Raw genomic sequence first — 22,085 nt, 5'->3', positions numbered from 1 at the left:
GGCTGTGTCTACACTAGCCCCCATCTTCGAAGGGGTAATGGTAGCAGGGAACAGCAATAAGGTGCTGCAGTCAATATGCAGCATCTCGTTAGGCTAATTCTCGCCACAGCAGCATCGAAGCGCCAGTATGCAGTGAAGCTGGGGGCACTTCAAAGTTGCACATGTCCTTTGACGTGCCTGCAGCTACATGGCATGCCAGCACTTCGAAGTTTGCAATTCTGAAGTTGCCGCAGTGAGAATCAGCCTAATGAGGTGCTGCATATTAAATCACCGCACCTCACTGCTATTCCCCACTCAAGCTAATTACCATGCCCCCTTCGAAGATGGGGGCTAGTGTAGACACAGCCACTGTGTTTTATGTCCCCCTCTGAAGATTAATTCACCTAGAAAACTGCAGCCTCTGTTACCAGTTGTCTGTTCCACTCAAATAGGTTGCTGTTGTGAGTATGAAGTAACCCAATTCAAAGCCTTTAGACCATCTGTGTGAGAAAAAAATAGTATGCATTTGTGAAATTAGACACTTAACATAATGCAAACATACACAAGGAATGAGAATTAAGATTGCTCTACATGAGAAGTGATTGTTGGGTCTCCATTCTGGCTCCAACATCGCAAACTCAAGACCACATTTAGGTAGACTCAGGAAAGAGGCCTGGAACTTCCATGACCATGTGCCTGTTATTCTCAGAGGAAGCACCTCCCCTCCAAATTAGAGCTGAAGCCCTCTGCTGAGGCAATGTAAATGGAAGTTTCCCTCACTGCTATAAATGCACAGAGGACTTCACATACCAGGGCTCTTGTGCCAATGCTTCTCATCAGCACTGAATTCACACATTCAATTCACACAACAGCTTAAAACACAGGCTGTTCTTCTGAAATGTGGGACTCTTGCCAGACCACGAATGTTGCGAGACCTGAGCACCCCAGTGGCTGGGCCAGGGTAGCCACAGCTGGGCAAATATTTCTTTAATTTGATTTCTTTAATTCTCAGAAGATAAACACTACATTGCCCTATGGCAAATATGGGATGCTAGCCTCTGAGGATGGGGGGCTGCAGCCCCATGTCAGCGCTCCTTGGCGATGCAGGCTACTGCCCCTTGGTGAGGGACTTAGGATGGGGGCTCCACAGCCTTTGATGAGAGGGAGTGGAGGATGGGGTCTCCACAAGCTCCCGGAGGAGAGGTGCAGAGGGGGCCAGGGAACGTGACAGCCACCTTGCAGCAGGGATCCCTGGCAACAGAAGCTGCCACACTGGGGAACAGGGTATCTGTCCCATGGAGGTGCTTTCCCATAGCAGAAGCTGCCTCCCAAAGGCACAGGATGCCAGAGAGTGAGGCAGCCACCCTGTGGTGCAGCTCACTGGCAGAGGGGGCTGCTGCCATGGTGTGCCAGAAAATGGGGCAGCTGCCCCATAGAGGAACTCCCCTGCAGCAGGAGCTGCCACTCCAAGGCATGGGGCACCAAGGAACTGGGCAGCTGCCTGCAGTGGAGGCTGCTGTCCAGAGACACTGGATGCCAGGGAACAAGAGACCCGCAAAATATGGGACAATTTGCCCATTTTCTTAAAGAAGTCAGGACGCCTGTGGGACAGCTTAAATAAGGGACTGTCCTGGTAAAAATGGAACAGATATTCACCCTATACACTGTGGGGTAAAAATGTACTTGAACATGTTTCTATTACATTTTCAGCCTATGTTTGATAAAAAAAGAAAATATTAAATCAGTTATGTCACAATTTTGAACATGATTGCATCATAGCAAACTGTTGCACTGCTCTACATTGTTGAACTGGTGTTCAACAGAGACACAGCAATTCACCCCCATGTAGTCATTTTCAGGATAATGGTCTTAGTACTGACTGCAAAAGTTTTCAGCATCTTTCACTGCTAGGTTCTGGCTTGACTGATACGAAGAAATTTTTTTCTGCTGCAATAGTTTCACTATATAAGCTGATCTGTTTGGACAAACAAAAGTTGACAGATGGCAAACATCTGATTAATGAAAAATCTTTGTATTTATATGTAATGTTGTAAACCTTACATAGAATACAAGCTTGACAAACAGACCGAGATCCTCAGATAGAGCCCAGGAGCATGCAACACAAGTCACATGACCTTTGCATTCCCACAGTCCTGGGCTGTGTGTAGATAGTCCTCTGGCTGGAACACTGGCATAAATCAGAGGACCCGAAAAATTACTCAAATGGAGAAGAAGAACAGCACCTCTGAATCAGTAATTCATACCGAAATTGTGTCAACCTCCTTTTTTTCCTATTACTTTCTCCCCCTTTAATGACAGCAGGCCAGGATTGCCAACCCACAGAAATTTCATTTGCGGGCAAAATGGGAAAAAATTTACAGGCAGACAATTTTTTTATGGATATGACTTTTATACTATATGAAGACAACATAAATGGCCAAAAGTGAAAAATAATCCTTGTAATTCATACATCAGAAGAACAATATGCTATTTAACTCACTTTCATTTAGTTAGTCATGTTGCCAATGTGCTGACGCTAACTCTGTGGAATAATGTAGATGATACCATGTGGATCACATGATTCACGTTACGTCACCTCAACCGTCAAGTAAATAAACAAGTAAAATGTCCAATTTCCGTTGCTCCACAGTAAAATGGCTGAAGCACCACAGAAGAAATTTAATTGCTATAGAATAATTGCTGTTTCTTGAAACTGTATTGCACTTTTATGAAATTTACGGACACCTAAATTTTTTACACACTTTATGGACACATCCAATTTTGGCTAATGTTTTACGGACTGTCTGTAAATTTACTGACTATTGGCAACCCTGCAGCAGGCAACAAGGAAAAGAAAAGAGGGTGTAAGAAAGTCTACACTATCTCTATTGCTGCTGAAGTATCTACCTGTGGCTGGCAACACCAGTTGTAGAGCTAGAATCAGTTGGCAGAATGATGCAAAATGACTCTGCAGTATGGCAAAAGATGGGTCATACAGTCAGGTAGGGCTGATCAGATGATGACAATTCTGTTTTGCAACAACATTAGAAATTTGGTTTCCTTCTATGCTGGAATGAAATCAAAACCTTTTAAAATTTTTTGCAAAAGTGGAAATCTGCCAAAATGTTCATTTTCAGATTGGAACTAGAAGGGGATATATGTGGTTAGGGCACTAGTGTGGGAGATTCAATTTCAAGTTCCTGTTTCTCTTTTTTGGGGCAGAGTTTTCCATGCCATATTACTCTGAATCAGGCAATTCAGAGATCTAAATCTGGCCAGTACCCTAAACCACCAAACTACTGCTTGTGAGAACACCTTTCTTCAGTTTAACTAAAACTGCTCTCCCTCTCACCGGCATGCAATATTTAACTTCCATTTGCAGTGTCATGAAGGTGGGAGGGGAGAGATTCCCTCCTAGTAGGCAAAAGTAAAATTAAGGCACTGATTTTATGTTGGAAGAGGTGATTCAAATATTTGGATCAATCAAGTTTTGGAGCATCACAATTACAGATATCCCCTCAAATATCTTTATACTGTACCTAAGTTCTCAATCTCCAACTCTGGTACTTCCCTTCACTTTTCATCATTTGGTTTAGCAAACAAGCCCGTACCCAACAAGGCCTGATGCCCTGACTGCCTCCCCTTGTCACACACAGCTCATCTTCCTCTTCTTCCTTCTCTCACAATGATTTTCCCCATGGTAACTTGCAGGCAACAGGGAACTGATCTGTGGAGCTTACTCCAGAGGATGCAGGAAAAAAAGCACAGAAGTACACAGATAGTTTGGAGGGAAAGAACTGCTCAGCAAGGCTGAACTGCTACGGTGAGGGAACACCTCCAGGTACCATGCAGAGTAGGAGAAGTGATGTTACCAAGTTGCCCCCCAGCATGCTGAGTGCAGAGCTGGATATACAACTTCCCCAGCTCACTAATATAATGCCTCAAGCCTCCCTCCAACAGACCACGCTCAGGCAGAGAGCCAAAGGGTAGTGGAGAAAAGAAAAACAAAACACAACAACCACATTTATCAAGGACTGAAGCTGCCTTGCTAGGAGAGAAAAATCCTCAACATGTGGGCATTTGAAAATGCAATGGAGAGCTTAAAACTATGTGATCACAGACTATTTAACATAAAACCCTGTCAGTATTTACCACATCCATTTACCTCAGTATCCTTTAATGTTACGTGGAGTTCATAGTTCTTCAAAATCCATGAATGCCTGTATAAATGTTCCAAGGCTAAATGAATCGCAGGTAACACACCCGCCGTTAGGTTTTTCTGGCCTGTCATGCAACTGACTGGTAAAAGCCCAAGAATAGATAAATGAATACGATCCCGTTCCTCAGAACATCTGATTATTAGCAGCATGTAAATTACCAGAATCTCTCTCCTCCATTTCCAGAAAACCATCTTTCTCAGTTTCTTTCTCTATCTTCCTGTCTTCCCTTGGAGCATTCATCCCTAGGGAGAACAGGCCTCAGCTTCTCTCTCTGCCAGACATTTTGCAGCTTTCTTTTGCCTTGGTCAGTTATGTCCCTCTGAGAAAGGAGCTAATTGTTATTAAAGGATAAAGAGCTCTCCAAGGCTGGCTTTTCCAATTTGGACAGTAATCCTGCTCACAGCAGTGCTGTGAATCAATACTTCACAAGAATAATCTCCAGGCAAATTGTTCTGCCAAGTCTAATTTTATATATGTCATTGAAGACATTTCTTCAGCTGAAATAATCATCCATAGTTGACAAATCTAGAAAAAAACAAGTATAGTCATTTTTCTAAAACCTGATATTCTCTTAATTGATCAAACTTCTAATACATTGAAATATTATCTTCAGTGCCTTTTCATGCTCTCAAGTACACAATATTGCTTCAGTTTGATTTACTTTCTATAATCCAGCTGTCAATTTTTTATTTACATTATATGAACCACAGAATGTGCAGTTGTGCAAATTGATATTTTTTTTATTTCCAGAAAGGAATAAAATAATTCAGCCATAGTTAAATATCTTGGGCCTGATTTTATTCTCCCAGCACACCCAAAACTTCTCCTAAAGTCAATGGGCATTTTTAGTGTACAAGGAAAGATGGTCTCATGATCTCTCCTAGTGCATTCACCTTTAAATTGTGATGACTTCTTTGGATATCTTAGATATCCAAATAATTTTACTTTTGTATTTGCATTAGTCTTAAGGAACACCCATAATTAATATAAAGAAAAACTGAAAAATTTTCAGGGCTGAAAGAGACAAAATTATTCACCGGTTTCACCTCACCCTTATGTAACACATCAGACCTGATTTCAGAAGAACCAGCTCACTGGTACTAAATTCTTCAGAAAACTAACTTTTTCTGCACTGCCCCAGTAGCATTTCAACAGCTACACCACCACTCATATTATGTTTCTGTGTAAGGCAGTAAGAATGTGTAAGAACACAGACTCACAAATACATCTGTATGTAAGCTACTCAGATCTTAAGTAAAGGTATTTTGGAGTAAAAGAGGCCAATTGCTGATCAGGATAACTGCATTGCTATGAAATAGGTAGCACTCTACCACCATTATAAGCCAGTAGTAAAAATTACTACCTCCCATAAGTAAGGGGAATGCAGATGAAGAATTGTGACTAATATGTACACTGACTCACAATGCCTTTCAGGTATACTTCTCATTTGGGGCACTGCATGCACTACACCTTGCTAAGGACTGTATCTAAAATCTTGTCCCAAGGATATGGTATGAATCCTGATAAACAGGAAAGATGATATTGGAATTTAAGCTGCGTGGAGGTCTGTGTCCATGCTCTTAGTTGTTTTCTTTAATATCCTTCTTCTGCTTAAGAAAAAAAATATACAATGACTTGCAGGCACCTTGCTTCCAATCAGTTAGGGCTGTTTTGATTTCATCATGTGAACACTTGAAATTTGTGGCAAGGTGATATGCCTGTTTAATATGTTAAAACTGGCCCATGGCAATCTTGTATTGTACCTGTGGGTTATAACCTATAGCTTTGTTGAATTGGGAGAGCAAACATGATCCATCACAATGTTTTTTCTCAAACCTTTGTTGATTTTCATTAAAAGACATATCTACACAAATTATCTTTTCAAAAAGTGGTTTATAGCAGAGGGTGCTGGTTCTGAAAACTGTTTCAGCAAGTGTAATTAAGACTTTTGTCAACTAGCACTGTACTTGAAAGAAACCCAATAAAAAATCTGGAAGGTCACCTCCACTTGCCCCTTTTTCCTTAAAGAGAAGTTTTGCTCTGATAAGGGCCTATAAAAAAGGAATTCTAGAATTCCAATATTTATTGTCTCTCAATTACTCTCCATCACATTTGATCATTTTGCCAAAAAGGGCAGAGGTGTATTTCTTTCCCTTTGCCCCCATCATCATGCTTCCCAAGCCCTTCAAACTATGTTCTTTCCATCTCATTCATCACCACCACAAATATTCTACAATTGGGTCTTTCTTAACAGTCTGTTGATGGTGCATTAATCATAAACAGATTAATCTCTGCAGCTGCTTACAGAAGTAAAAAGCTGAATTTTTTTTCATTACTGTAAGCACATGTGACTGAATATAAAGGGGCGGGATGGGATGCAAATCTGGCAGTTCAGAGATATCCTAGTCACTTAGCCACTTTTCTGGTCACAGTTTCACTTTTTTTCCTTCTTTTTCTAGAATTGACAGGTTTTATTTTGACACAGTTATCAACATCCACAAAGTGTGGTTCCTGTCAAGACTAGTTCACCAGCTAACCAGAATTTACTGTCCTGTTTCAGATCTACAAAGATTTTTGCAGTGAAAATTAATACCGTAATCTGTGTATCAAAACAGATGTCTACAACTTTTTCACTTTGGTGAATTAACTAGCTATCCATGCCATCCATGTAGCTCAGGGATTCCCAACCTATGGGTCATGATTAGATTTTCTGAGGATCGCCGGATGGGTGCCTCCAGCCACATGCGGCTCTTACGGAGTCATTTAAAGCTCTGAGCTACCACTTGACTCCTTGTTGGCTCCCAGTCTCTGCCCTGCGATGCAGAAGTGGAACTCAGTTTACTTGGTTTAACAGCAGCAGGGATCCCACCCTGAAACCAATTAAACTGAATCCCATTTAAACCTGGAGGGCAGGGAACTCCCCTGCGGCAGGTGGGGGAAAGGCATAGGAGGATTAGGGGGAATCAGCTAGAGAAAGAGGTTGGCCCAACGAGGAGCAGTGGGGGTCAGCAGAGCAGCGTGGAACTCCCCCGTAAGGTGGGGGGTGGGCTGGGAGGCTGAGGTTTAAGCCTGAGGACAGGAGGCTGGCAGGGGCTGAGACCCAGCTGGGGTCCCATGACTGGTGTGCCATCCAGGCCTCTGTGCCCCACTCAGCTTCAAGCCACTGGGGGGGGGTTCCCCACACACCAGCCAGGGTCCTGCAGATGGCGCTGCCAGCCAGGGCTCCCAGCCACAGCCAGCTTCAAGGTGCAGGAGCTTCCCCTGTCCCACCAGCCAGTGATCCCATGGCTGACACAGCTGGCCCCCAGGCAAGATACTGTCAGGGTCCCTGCCCTCTGCCCAGGTTTTTGGAAATCTTGTGCAGGACAGGCAGCCCTGGCTGCGGAACCTGCAGTTGGGGCTGCCTGTCCCACATCAGTTTTCCAAAAATCTGCCAACCCTACCTGAGAGGGGTTTAAGATGGTGGACTGCGGGGCGGGGGGTGTTCTTCCCAGGGGAGAACCTACTCCCCAATTTTAAATCACCTTGGGTCACAAAGTCTTCCCGAACTGTCAAAATAGGTTCCTGTTTCAAAAAGGTTGGGAACTGCTGACATTGTAGCTGAACACAGATTTGATCACAGGGAGTAATACAACTTGCTCATCATAGATAAAGCACCTGAAAGGCATATATTTTACCTTAGTCACATCTTTCAAAAGAATTTTTTCAACTGAATTTGCTATGCTGCACATTCACTGAAGTTATTTTCACCATAGTCCAGAGCAAATGTCAAATCCTAATCCACCACATGATTCACTATGAACTTGTCTACACTTGCCCCCAGCTTCGAAGGGGGCACGTTAATCAAGGTGATGGGAGATTACTAATGAAGTGCTGAGGTGAATACGCACACACACATACATGTATTCCTCTCCTACTTTAGTCTCAGAACAGTCATTTTCAGAAAGGGGATGGATGTAGCACTTATAGGAAGAGCTTCTGTACAGGCTGGCTTGTTGTTTGTTGGGTTATTTGTTGTAGTATACTACATTCCGTAAGCAAAGAGAAATACGTTTACGTCTTGTATTTATAGCATTTTAAATTGAGTTCTGGGCCCCTTCATCTGTATTTCTGAGAGACATCCACTTAAAAAGTTAATACCTCATGTTAAAGTTTTACTATAGACCGTAGACACCTGACTTACAAGGAGGCCCATTCCTGTGCAACTCCACATAAGTCAAACTTCACATTACACTGGGGAGCCAGGAAACTGAGCAGCACAGCAGAGCTGGTCAGTTTCCTGTCTCCCGTGTGCGTTGGCCAGCCCAGAGCCAGCCACCAGCTTCCCACTACCCAGAGTCACATTAAACCAAGATACGCACAGCTTGAGTGCACGTGTCTTGGAGTTCTACAGTACTTAAATTGTAGCTGTGTGTCATTTCATACTTCCCACACAATAGCTTCTCCCTTCTTGGTGACAGTCCATTAACATTCTTCGTGAAGTTCCTATCCCATAGTGATGCACTGTATGCTTTTTCCAAGCAGATTATAACTGAAGCAGAGCAAAATATTTTGGAAAATAAACTATTTGCCAAAAATGGCTGTTTTCAATTAATTCAAACTATTTGGGAATTAGGGTCAAAGTCAGCAAAAAGTTTCAAATGAAAACATAGGGAAAAAATCCACACAAGTCAAAATGTTCCAATTTTTTTTTCTAAATGAAACATTTGCACTTTTCACTTCCAAAAAACTTAGAAATACTCATAAAAGTTTAAATAAAACCAAAATAAAAATGGAACTTTCCATTTTGGAGCAAATTAAATGCCTTTTTCAAAAGGCTTTTTTTTTATATTACAGGAAAAAAAAACTGTTCTTTTGAGTTGACCGGAAATGACTTATGTTTTCCAGTTTGGCCATTAAACCAAAAAAATCAGTTAATTACTCTGTTCTGATTAAAATAACTAATTTAACACAGGGTGAATGATAATCAGTGTAGAGCATATTCACAGATCCTTTTAAACTCTCTTTTATCGATAGGACTCTAATATGATTTGACAGTAACTCAGATTGCCACAAGAAGGCACATCTTCCTCCCATGCCAGGAATAGAGCTACTACCCAGATTAAGCCACTACTGCACAGTTCTGCTCTGTGTGTGCCTTAGCTTTTCAGGAGACAGCTGCTCCACTGAGAAGCAGCTCACAGCTGGTGCAATACCTCCTCTAAGGATTTTCTTGCCACGCTACTACCCATGGCAGTTGTGCCTGTTTGTAGGCCATAACACTTCATTTAAACAAAGCAGAAGAATCTGCTTTTGCTGCACACAAAGCTTCTGTTGCCTCTTAACAGGTGGCGCAAGGGTATACTGTCCTCTACTCCCTGCTGAACAACAAGCCTGAAGTAGAAAGGCGATGCAACCATTATAAACGTAATCAGTGAAACCACTACTGACAGAGTAGTAGTACTGGCTACGTCTACATGGGAAGCCTCTGTTGACAGAAGTGACCATTGGAAGGGATTTCCTGGCAAAACTTCTGTCAACAGATTGCATCTACATATAAAAGCAGATCGAAAGAACAAGCCACTCTGTTGACAGAGAGCAGCCAGACCAGACTGCCCTGCCCTTTCTCAACAGAATGGCTGACCAGAAGCTGTGCAAACAGGGCTCTCCAGTGAACCGGAAGCCCTGTCTGTTAACAGAAGGGCCCTGGAGCATCTACACAGCTATTTTATTTACAGAACACTGTTGAGAGAGGCGTTATACCTGAACAGGGAGAGGCACAACGCTGCCAGCTGATGTGCCAGATTTTGTGGACAACAGGCATTTGCTGTGTAGACGCTCCAGAGTTTTTCCCTTCCAAAGCCTAGTTTTGCCAGGAAAAGCCTCTCATGTAGATGTAGCCAGTGTGTCCAGTTCTGGTATCCTCCCTTTGAACAGGATGTTGAACAAATTGGAAAGGGTTCTGAAAAGGTCTACAAGGATGATTCAAGATCTGGAAAACCTGCCGTAGAACAAGAGAGTAAGGAAATGCAATCTATTTCATTTATCTTTTGCATGCAGGAGGTTAGAGTTGATGTCCCGTCTGAGTCTAAAAATCTATGAATAATTGGCCAGTCTCCCATCCGGGGTGAACAAACTTTTTACACTGGGCCCCACTTTTCATCCCTGCAATTAGCAGCATCCCTCAACCTGTCTAATGTAATCCAAACTGGTGGAAATTTCAGTTATGTTCATACTTAAAAAAAAAACAAAAAAAAACAAAAAAACCTTTCGAAATGTATAAGAAAACAAAGTATGTAGAACGTATACAAACGTGAATACATATACATAAAAACAGTAACATAGTTCAAAGTTTTTAATGAGATGGATGAGCCTGAGACCCAGCAGCCAATCACGCTGCACCCCCCCTTACAAAATTTCACCTGCCCCTTACTTTGCTCACCCCTGCTCTAGGCTAAAATCAGTGGAACAGAGCAGGATCAGCCCTGAAAGCTTCAGAAAACATGATTTCAAACAACCAGTGGTCTATGATTGATATATAGTAATAAGGCTCTAGGGACATTAGACTCTTACGAAACAATATTTTTCCTAAAGTCATAAAAGTCACTTCTATCAGCATAACCTATGGAAATAATTGCCTAATGATTCTATGCCTAAAAAGTGTATGTTAATTATGAAATTACCCTATACCTGAGCTATAAAAATACCTGCATCTGGTAGCTGGGGACAAAAGTATAGCACACAACAGTTTCAAATGACTTCTTATTTGCAATTCTTTGTTTTAAATATGTATTATACTGATTTAGTTAAGAAATTAAATTTAAGCATTTAAGGTAAGAAACTGAGTGCATCTGTTCTTAATTAAAAGTGGCACGTTTATGTCTCCTGCTCATATTTACTTCTTTCTCCTAAATAAATTTACTGATTTTTCCACTTGTCAATTACCCCTCAGTTCCCAGTGATGTTGAGAGGAGCAGCATATTACTTAGCCTTTTGAAAATCAGACAATTTATTTAGTGGCCTCAGGTCTTGCCTACACAAGAAAGATAATCTGGAGTAAAACAGGATGTCAGTGCACAGCGCAACAGCCATTCTGGAATAATTCTCTGTGAGGATACTCTTACTGCAGAATAAGCGTGCCTTTTCTTGGTATGTTTTCAGAAATTTCCAAAGCACATTAAACTAAATCAGAAAAAAACAGAATAAGAATGTCCACAAGGAAGCTTTTGGTTCATTCTGCTGTATTCTGGGGGTAGTCATGTTAGTCCGCATCTGCAAAAACAACAGGGAGTCCACCTTAAAGACTAACATTATTGGGGCATAAGCTTTCATTGGTAAAAGCCACTTTGTCAGATGTATGGAGTGGAAAATCACAAGGTTAGGGATATAGATATCCCTATATTAGCATACCAAAAGAAGGGAGTTACCTATCAAGCATAGGACCAGTGTTAACAAAACCTATACAGTCAAGGCAGATGTGGCTTGCTCCCAGTAGTTGACAGGAAGGTACAACTACCAAGAAAGGGAAAGTTGCCTTTGTCATGAGATAAACAGTCCAAGCCCTTATTCAGTCCTACTTTGATCGTGTTAAACTTGCACATGAACTGCAGCTCTGCTGTTTCTCTTTGTAGTCTGGTTTTGAAGATTTTGTAGAAGGATAGCTACTTTTAAATCTGTTACTAAGTTTCCAGGGAGGTTAAAGTGTTCCCTTACTGGGGTTTTTTGTTTCTTTTTTTTTTTCCAAAAACCTTTCTTGATGTCTGATTTGTCCATTTATCCTTTGGCACACAGACTGTACGATTTGGCCAATACAGATGTCAGAGAGGCATTGTTGGCACACAATGGCATATGTTAAGTAAATGTGCAGGTGTATGAGCCCTGATGGTGTGGCTGGTGTGGTTAGGTCCTGTGATGGTGTCACTTGTAGAGCTATGTAGACAGAGTTGGCAACAGAGTTTGTTGCAGAGATTGGTTCCTGGGTTAGTGTCTCTGTGGTGTGGTGTGTGTGGTTGCTAATGAGTATTTGTTACAGGTTGGAGGGGAGCTATCTGGAGGAGATGACCACCGCCCAACCAGAACCTGCACTTGGCACTCCAACCCTGTCCCTCCCCCAGGTCACAACCTCCCCTTCACTTAAACTCCCTCTCAGACTCCACAACACCTTCTGCATCCCAGTCCCCTACCACAAGCTCTCTTCTGCACCCAACCTCCATCCCAGACCCTGCACCTCCCCCATTAATATCATGGAAGAGTGTCCCCCCTGACTATTTATCAACCTGTTGGAGTGTCCCCCCCCCACCAAAACTCACTGCCCACCACTGACCTAAATGGTGGGGAAGGAATGCACTTGGTTGTTAAAGCATAGGCCTGGGAGTCAGGCAATTTGGATATTATCCATGCATGTGCTATTGACTTGCTGTGTGATTTTTGGGTAAGTACTTAACACCTCTGGGTCAGCCTAGGCCCTCTCTCTCTCCCTCCTCTGGACAATGCAACTGATTTGCATTTAAAATTGTCTGGATGGGGAAAGAGAGAGAGAGAGTTGGACACACTGCCTCAGTAAATCCTTCTGTAATACAGAGATTGTGACACTGAAATCATTAATGTTTCTAAAGCATTGTATTATCCTATGATGAAAGGCCCTGCAGGAGTGCAGAGTATTAATTTTATATATGGGCATATTTAATACATTTCCCACTGGTAACATTGAAAGTACATGAGTAAATGTACCTGAAACTGACAATGGTTGAAAAATAAACACATTTACTTCCATGTTGTGCAACTTGAGTTTTGATCTGTCAAAAATTAAAGATTTTACGTGGAGTGGAAATTGTAAAGCAAAAATATCTATGGAGTATCTCTTTACTAGGCAAACACTAAATTATCTGCTAGGGCACAGGTACAGTAAACAGTGGAAAGGAAGTTAATTAACATCCCAAAAGGAGCCTTCCACAATAGTTCCTCCAGGGAGAAGGATGCAACATGTTTACAAAGAGGCTTATTGTGTATGCACTCCTTTGCAGAAATTTTGAAAACCAGCGAAGCTGACAGAAAACTGAAATCTGCACTTTGTAACCAGCATAACAAGGAATGATTTGGGAGAAAACAGAAAAGATCAAGATGAATACTCCCTCGCTAAAGATACTGGAAGGATCTTATTCTGTGAGGGAAATGATATGATACTAAAAAGATATTGCAGGGCAATGATGAATTAGCTTCATGGTGGTTGGTGCTTCAGCCAACCTGTTAAAAATGCAGGAGACTGACATGAGTCTTAATTAATAACAATTTACATAGTTTTGTGAAAAATATGTTTTTTTTAAATGAACCTGATATCACAAGTCTGGCTAACTACACTGATGTAATATACTTAGACTTTTGTAAAACACTTTCTCTCATAGCATGCAGCATTCTGATGGAAAAGCTGTCACTGTTCAAGATCAATATGGCACATTGATACATTGACAATGTTAATAGTGACTCTACAGTGAGTGGGAGTGTTTCTAGTGAAGTCCTTGTTTTTGTCCCAACACTATTCAATATTTTTATCAATAATCTTCAAGGAAAAAATACAAAATTGTTGCTGATAAAATCATCAGTGAAAGTTTGGTGAAGTGGTAAATAAAGACATGGATAGGTCACTAACACAGGGTGATATGGATTGCTTGTCAACTGAGGGCAATCAACTATGTTTTAATGCAACCAAATGCAAGATCATTCATCTCAGAACAAAGAATGTAGGTCAAACTTACATGATAGACTGTATTTTGGCAAGCAGAATGATGCATGGACTTGTGACTTGGCCATGTGATTTCAAATGCCATGTTCTCACCTGTAATTTTCCACAGTAAGAACAGTGGATTTCCCTCCTCATGACAGAAGTTATAAAAGGGCTGAAAACAGCTCCATCTTGCCCCTCTCCTGCTCCAAACTCTGGATTATGGACTTATACTAATACAGGTTGGACTTCTGTACTCCAGACTTCCAACGTCCAGAAACATCTACGGTCTGACATCTGTGAGGCACTCCCAGGCTGGTGCGTTTCCTTAGGGCTGCACTCCTGGTCCCCAGGCTCTGTAGCCACCCTGCTTCTACCCTTGAGCACCTCCTTCTTAGTTCCCACTTGATCAATGCCAGACCCTCTGCTGCTGCTAGCTGATGGGCTCAGTTACAGCAGCTGCAGAGGGCCTAAACTGCCTGTGCAAAAACTGAGGTGGGATGCTTGGAGGAAGAGGCAGGATGATTGCAGAGCCACACAGCTGGAGGCCAGGAGCACAGCCCAGTCAGAGTCAATTGAGCACTGCAGCTACCAGACTACATTTCTGGCCCTCAGTTGCAGGGCTCCACAACCACCATTCCTCATCCCTCAAGTGTCTCCCCTCCCTTCTCCACCTCCCATCCTCAGTCAATGTTGGCCCCTATGTTGCCACAGGCACAAAGCCCTAAGCCAGTAGCAGCAAAGGGGCAAGCCTTGACCTCCCCTGAGATCCAGCACATTCACTAGCTTGGGACCAGTCAGGTTCCAGGGATGGCCAGATCAGGGAGGTACAAAATGTTAGGAGAATTTTAACCAAGTTATTGAGGATCTTCCAACGACTTGTAAGCAACCAAAGACTTGACTTAAGCCAGAAGCTTATTTCATCACTGCTACAAACCTGAACTAAGAACTTTGCAATTATTGTATGTATTTGATAACCAATTTTAACTCTCTCACTTTTCTCTCTCTTTCTATAATCTTGTAGATTTTAAGGGCTGGCAACAGCATAATATTTGGGTAGGATCTGAATTATATACTGACCTGGGTGTGTGTGGCTGGTCCTCTGGGTTCAGAAGAAACTTTTACTTGAAGAAATTGATTTTAAACAACCTCTCATACCTAAGTCTATGTTTTTTGGTGGTGATACAAGGACTGGTATGCCTAAGGAAACTGATTTTATGACTTCTTAGCCACTGTGGTGAAACCGTTTGCTTTTGTTGATGGTTTGGTATACCTCGTGGGAGAATATCCTTTAGCTTTGAGGTGTACCCGCCATATATTTCAGCAATTTGTCCTGAATTTAGTATTCTCGGTTGTTACCCACAAAGGCTCAGTTACATGGGATAACTACAATCTCAATATGGGAAAATGGAGATCTACCACAAAGTCATTATAAGATCCAATCATTTTAAGTTTAAGCCAAAAAGTTCAAAATGAACATAAGATACAACCCCGTAAGAGTGGTGATAATTAATTACTGGTAAACCTTACCAAAGTGCAGTGAATTCTCCATAATTTGGAATCTTTAAATTAAGACTGGAGCTCTGTCTTAAAGATATGGTGCAGTTCATACAGGGCTAGGTGCAGGAATTTATGAGTACAATTTATGCTGTGTTTTGTGCAGGAGAGCTGTTTCAAAAATCAGAATGGTAGAATGGTAAAAGGTCTTTGCAGAATAATCTAAATTTTAGCTCCTTTGTGCTCAACTTTTTTAAAAAAATACACTATAATCTGGGACTTCCCGTGTCCAGGAGTCCCCTAACAACAATTTGGAAGCCCTCTGATCTAGCCTTGACATCATAAACTTTATGTTAAACTTTGGTTGGGGAGGGAGTGGGGTGCGTCACCCCCAACTTTTGTTAGATTTCATTTGTAGCATTTGGTAATACACGATACTTCTTTACCAAGTGCTATTAATGAAACCTGTCAGACAGCCTGAAAGCCTAAAAATAGTCCAAAATTAATTTCTCAAAGTCAGAATGACAGATGTTCACCTTCCCCAAAAAACTTCTTATTGACTCCAGATTTGGGATTGTGAATTCTTGCTTAACAGCACACATGAAGGTGGAGTGTCATGTGTCTCACATGGCCCAATGCTTCATTCCACTGTGGTCTTTCTGCATTGCTCCAAAGGTGCAAAGGGGCTGCCAGCCTAGCAGATCTTATCCAGCTGTAAATTCCCTGTGCACAGAGGGAATCTCTGGGTGGGAAAGAGGCTCTGTAATATCCTCTTTGCAGACAACCTAGAGGAAACAGCAAGGAGCCCTGAAATATGACTGAAGTTCTACTCCAGCCATTCCAGATTGCTAGAACCCCCCTCTCTCGGACACAGGCAGCTGGGCAATCCGTAGCTGCTCTAACTCACTGCAAAGGCTAATCTAGTGTTCTGCCATCCCCAGGCTGATGGCATATGTGTTTTCTTAGATTTTCAGAATCTTTTACTGTTTTGTAGGATTACTAGTGCACAAAAGGTATGCATTGCATATAACAGTAAGCTCCAAAAACTCAAAAAAATTTAATTCTGGTACTCTGGCACTGCAGGAATAAGGTAAGCTTGATACACAACTCACAGAATGCAGTCTTCCACACCCTGAAGTTCGGGAGCCACTGCTGGTCATTCTAGTTCTCAAAGGTACAGTCTCATCATGAAGTGCTTGTTGGCTGGCCCCAAATGTGCCACTCTGTTGAGTGCAGCTCCTCCAAAAAATAAATCCAAGAAGAATGGCCAAGTGGTATCAAAGGATGGGTTCTCCTCTGGCAACACCCTCAATCTGCAGATTCCTCTAATCAGCACCTCAGAAGCAGTACTGGCAGCCTCTCCACAGTACTGAAAAGGAGTTTTACAGTTGAGAAATTGCATGAGCACCAACTAAATTTCAATAAACGATGGATGCTTGATGGCTGCCCTCAGATTCTCCTCAAAAGCAAATAGGAATTCAGTGACATGCCACAAAAAAAAGCCTACCATCTGGTCTGCGATGGGGCGGGGGGAAATAGGGGTGACTGCCCTAGGACCCAGTGATTCAAAGGAGCCTGGGGTTCTGGCTGCCATTGCTGCTAGCGGTGTTGGTGACCAGAGCTCCAGGTCCTTTAAATTGTCATCAGAGCACTGGGACACAGTTCCATGCTGCATGCGCCAGGCAGTGCTAAGGGCTGTGGAGGGAAGCACACTGCACTCTGGGCAGCACTGAGGGCTGTCTGCCTTTGACGTTACCCCTTCCACTCTCAGCCCTGTCCCTTCCAGGACATACAGAGCTGCTCCCCTAGCCCCCAAAAGGGTGCCCTAGTGCCTTTGGAGAATGCCACCTCTGCTGCCCACAAAGCAGTGATCCTGGAAGTAACATAAGTGATGCTGGAATGCATTCCCACACTTTCCATCATGCTTAAATCATTGGTGTTGCTGTGTGGTTACAAAGTATTGAAATATGATGCTACTTGTGCCTATTCAGCTAAATCAAAATAAGCTTCATCAGTGCACCTTGTACACGCAAACAAGCCCGAGGAGGTTTAAGAAAATATTTCCATTGCAAACCCCCATCCTTTTTATACCTAATATTTTAACAATACTTATGTTATCTCCAGAATTTCATCCCACCTCAGCCTTTTTATTTTTAAGGAAATCTGCTTTTCTTTATCTCAAGCCCAGAAACAGCACATTTTCCCCATTTTCGCCATTATTTCAAGCTTCCTTCCTGATGTATCCATGAGAAGGAATAACTTTACACTACAAAATAAGTCAATTTACTGTTTGGAGCAGAATCTTCTGCAAAAGCTCATGAGGCCCATCTGAAATCTAATAGGCATCTGCCAGCGAATGTTATGCTAGACGTGGGAATGTTGCCAGAGGAACTTAGGGATGCACTTTCTCCAAGTCAAGGATCTACATCTGGGAAGGAATGCTGATCATTTCTCTCCTTTCCTCTCCTTCACTTGAACACCAGTAAAACAGCAAGCAGAAAATTAGAGCAGCAATCTTGTGTTTGGAAAATCCTGAGGGAGAAAGGTAAGAGAGAAACGTCCCAGATGTAGTGGTAGCTAGGAGAAGCCTAGTTAGAATTACATCTCTATTGGAGTGACATTGAAAGACAGCCCAAGAGGCCACAGACTTTTCAAAATCAGAGTATGTTAATTATTTGTGCTAAGCACCACAAACGTGTTCTAGTTATTGTGAAGATACCACTGCAATGCACAATCATTCATGCACATTGTAACTCGTGTAACTATAGCACTCTGTAGTAAATGCCTACATCAAAAAGTATATACTGTTATTTAATGATTACAGAACAATGGGTGTGCTCTCGTAGATGGGATGTGTACCCAATAACACCCCATATTTAGTTCCAAGAGTAATCTATGTTCATATCAAGTGCCTCTGAGGATATAGGAAAAAATGCTTGTCACTTTCATCTTCAGCTCACATCTCCTCTCTTGTCCTTAGGCTTTTCCCTTGCATCCTACAGATCACAATTTTGTTAGTCTTTAAAGTGCTATTTGACTGCTTTCTTTTTTCTTTTTTTCTTTGTCTTTCCCCTTTTCATTGATGCTCATGAATGGGATAAGGACTTCTCTTTTGATGTTAAAAGGATTACTCTGTTTGGGATGACCATTGAAAAGTTACCAAAACCAACCTATGACTCAGACAGGCTTTTTAAAATGAAATAATTTACTGAACAAACAGACAAAAGTTTAATAAAACAAAGATATTTGCAGAAATTATCCAGCTTTTTAATTGTTCATAAAATAGACTAGACAGAAGAAATACACCTTGGTTATTGGTCCAATACTGAGAGATATCAAGTTTCCTGAATTCTTAAAACCAGGTCCACAACCTTAAAGTCACACAGAGGAAGCCGCGCTAGTCTATACACTATCAAAACAAAAAGCAGTCAAGTAGCACTTTAAAGACTAGCAAAATAGTCAATGGACTTTGGATTTGTAAAACAACATAAATAGTAAAATCTAGCTTCGGCAAAAATGGTCTTATTCAAAGCCTAATGAAACTCAATGGAAGTTTGGTTGCTGACTTAATCTTCAATCCTACTGACACACTAGTACTTATTACTCAATAAGAGCAATTGTAGTTGTATTCATGTGCATAAAGTTCAATACATGCGTAGTGTCTGTGGATTGGAGAAGGATTTCCTTTTAAACAACATTTGCACTGTCATAAGTTTGCTTGACCACATTTTGCTGGGAAAACACAGTACAACCCCATCTGGCTTGTGCCTTAATTCAGCAAAGCAATTAACCATGTGCTTAACTTGAACGTGTTTAAGTGCTTATTTTAAGAGGAGTGGGTTACTCATACGCATGAAGTTAAATGTTCATTCAGCTGCTTTTTGCTGAATTGTAGACTAATTGAAAAGTGCGTGGCAATGACCTGAATATAAATCATGGTGTTTACAGTAACTGCACTCTTACATATTCTAGAAATTACAAAAACTAAATTAGCAATACTCATTTAACTTCATCATCAACAACCATGGGCTCAGCACTAGTTGGTGTCTGATGCCTCTCTCACCATTTCCTTCCGTTCATTTAACTTGCCAGAAATTTACCTGAACACATTAGAGCTTTAAAATGCATCTGACGAAGTGGATCTTTGCTCATGAAAGCTTATGCTCCAATAAATCTGACAGGTTGTGGCCATACTAGACCCTCCTTTTGGAGAGGCTATGGTAATGTGATACTTCAGAATATGTTAATAAGGCACTGCCATGACGATGCAGCACCTCATTAGCATAATAGCAGACAAGTGCACTTCAAAACTTCTCAAGGGAGACTCTGAAAAGTTTAAGATTCCACAGCACTACCATATATAGACTTAAGTATTATGAATGCACTTACAGTATGTCTCAATGTACTCAGCAAGCAGATTCTTTTACTTGCTATTGAGTCTGAATTCAATATTCCATGTGTATCCTTTAATAGATGATGATGACTCTGTATATGTAAGGTCCTAAAAAAAGATGCACACTCGCTGGTCAGTGATTATGTCATGAACAGAATGTAGGTCGTCTGCCCTTACCAAGAGACCACACATTTTTGTCAGCCTCAGCAGTTGGCCTAGGACAGAGAGGACTTCTTAATTTATGTATTCTAACATTCACATTTTGTCCACATTAGAATTGAGACACCAGCTGAATACAGTAGTATCAAGAAGCCTGCACTGACGTAACTAATAGAAGACACACAGAGAATTATTTTTTCAGGTGCCTTTCATACAAGATAAATTATTTAATTGGTACTATTAAGCACAGAGTATTGATCAAAATATATTATTCATTTTCTAAACACAGAGAAAGAATTTATTTTAATAAAATAAAATTATGTTAACCTATTCACATGATATATACATACCAATTTATGTCACTATTAATTTTACAGTTAATCTCATTATATTTTTACTTGTTGAAGGACCTAAGAAAAGTGTATTGATTAAAGCAAGTATATCCATTCTCAAAATCAAATCTGCACTTTTTTCCACTACACTCATTAGAGGATTATAAATGAATACCCGATAAATTAAGATCCTTAACATCCTATGATCATCAAGGGCTAGCTGATATCCAGTATTTCCCTGGGTCATACGTATTACCCATCAACAGGAATTGAGAGCTACATAGCAGGTTTATCACATGACCCTGATTCTTAATTTCCCTGGAGCACTAAATAGTGAACATAGAGGATTGTTTTGTTTGTTTTGTTTAAAAAAAAAAACAAGGCTGTTATTCAAGCCAGGGAGAAACAGAACTTTTTTTCACAATACTTTTACTGTTAGTTTTCTAGTGCAGAAAACCAATTCTATTCTAATAAATAACATACACATACTAGACAAATTTTGAAGTTTAAATATAAAGTATAGCAGCTTAGTAAATATTATTGGATCCCAATATGTAAATGTCAAATCTTGTCAAACTTAGCCTATTTTCTTTGCTTTACAAATTTTTAATAATAATCCCATCTTTAGGAGTCACCAGTTTAAACAGGATAATGTACAGAAGAAAAAATTAGTAAACTTCTGAGTATTTCTGACACATATCGTGCTTATATACAATCAGGTACTGTCATTCAAAAAAAAACATAAGCCTTTTCATTATCATTTCACAGTTCACTGGCATTAATTTTCTAAGGATAACTAATGACTATTTTAGGCTCAGCGTGTCTGTATTTTCTTTCAACATATCATTTGCATTAACACACAAAATGTTCCCTTAGAATGTTCGCTTAGCATCTGTATCTTCAGTGATATGCATTTCCCCTTAAAGAGGTCAGAAAAATTACTATGCCAAACACAATGCCCCTACAAAATAAGAGATTCCCAAAATAATTCCTGGGTTAGACAATTACTCTGAAAGCAGCTTCTCCCTGATCATATCAGTTTATTTCCATCAGATTCTGGGGACAGAGTGGGAGAAGACGGGGTTGTTGTTTTAAGGAAAAAAAAGACAAATTAGGACAGAGAAGATGTTCAGCAGTCAATTGCTTTACCCGGTTTGTCTTGGAAAGGGTATCAGACACTAGTATTACACAAGAAATGACTGCCACCTTCAGGAAACGTTCAATACTGAATCAGCATTTATTCGCTGCAGACACACGTTTATTAAAGTTGTGATCAAAATCGAGTGTAATTCTGCAAAAATACTGTTCCAAACCCCTACATCCCTCTATACAATCAAAGAGAAGGAGAAACTCCGTAAGGCACCTGACATCGTTTCCTCCAGTCTCTAAGAAACAGCTCTGCAACACAGGGTTTTACAGGAAGTGTGTGTGGCACATACACCACCCAGAGAAAACTGCAAATTTAACTCTTTGCGGAAACCCGCGGCTCTGATTTCACAACACGGCATGCACGCTGGCACCACTGAAATTCGCCCGCATTCCTTAAGTGTCCTCTCTATGCGTGTGTGTGTGCGCGCCCGCCGCGCACCACAGCGACTGATACGACTACAGAACCGCTTCATTCTAACAAATGGGGTAGCGAGGACAAGGAGACGTAGGTCGCTACATCAAACAGGGTAATGCGTAAGCTCGCTACATCTGCTACACCTAGGAGACGGGTTCGCATCTTCACTTAGCACTCACCCTCCGAGCACACCCCTGGGAGGACGCCGCTCCCTCCCTTCCCTGCTCCGGCTCAAATGTGACCA

General features: G+C 41.3%; 1 protein-coding gene across 2 annotated transcripts in view; it reads right to left on the bottom strand.

Moving 5' to 3' along the window:
• Positions 1–22,085, bottom strand: part of GABBR2 (gamma-aminobutyric acid type B receptor subunit 2) — a 776,613-nt gene that overhangs the window by 753,229 nt on the left and 1,299 nt on the right. The window lies entirely within an intron of this gene.

Source organism: Carettochelys insculpta, chromosome 2 (assembly GCF_033958435.1).
Source record: "Carettochelys insculpta isolate YL-2023 chromosome 2, ASM3395843v1, whole genome shotgun sequence".
NCBI classification, from domain to species: domain Eukaryota; kingdom Metazoa; phylum Chordata; order Testudines; family Carettochelyidae; genus Carettochelys; species Carettochelys insculpta.
Note: the sequence above shows the minus strand (reverse complement) of the source record. Positions and strands in the feature narration are given on the sequence as shown.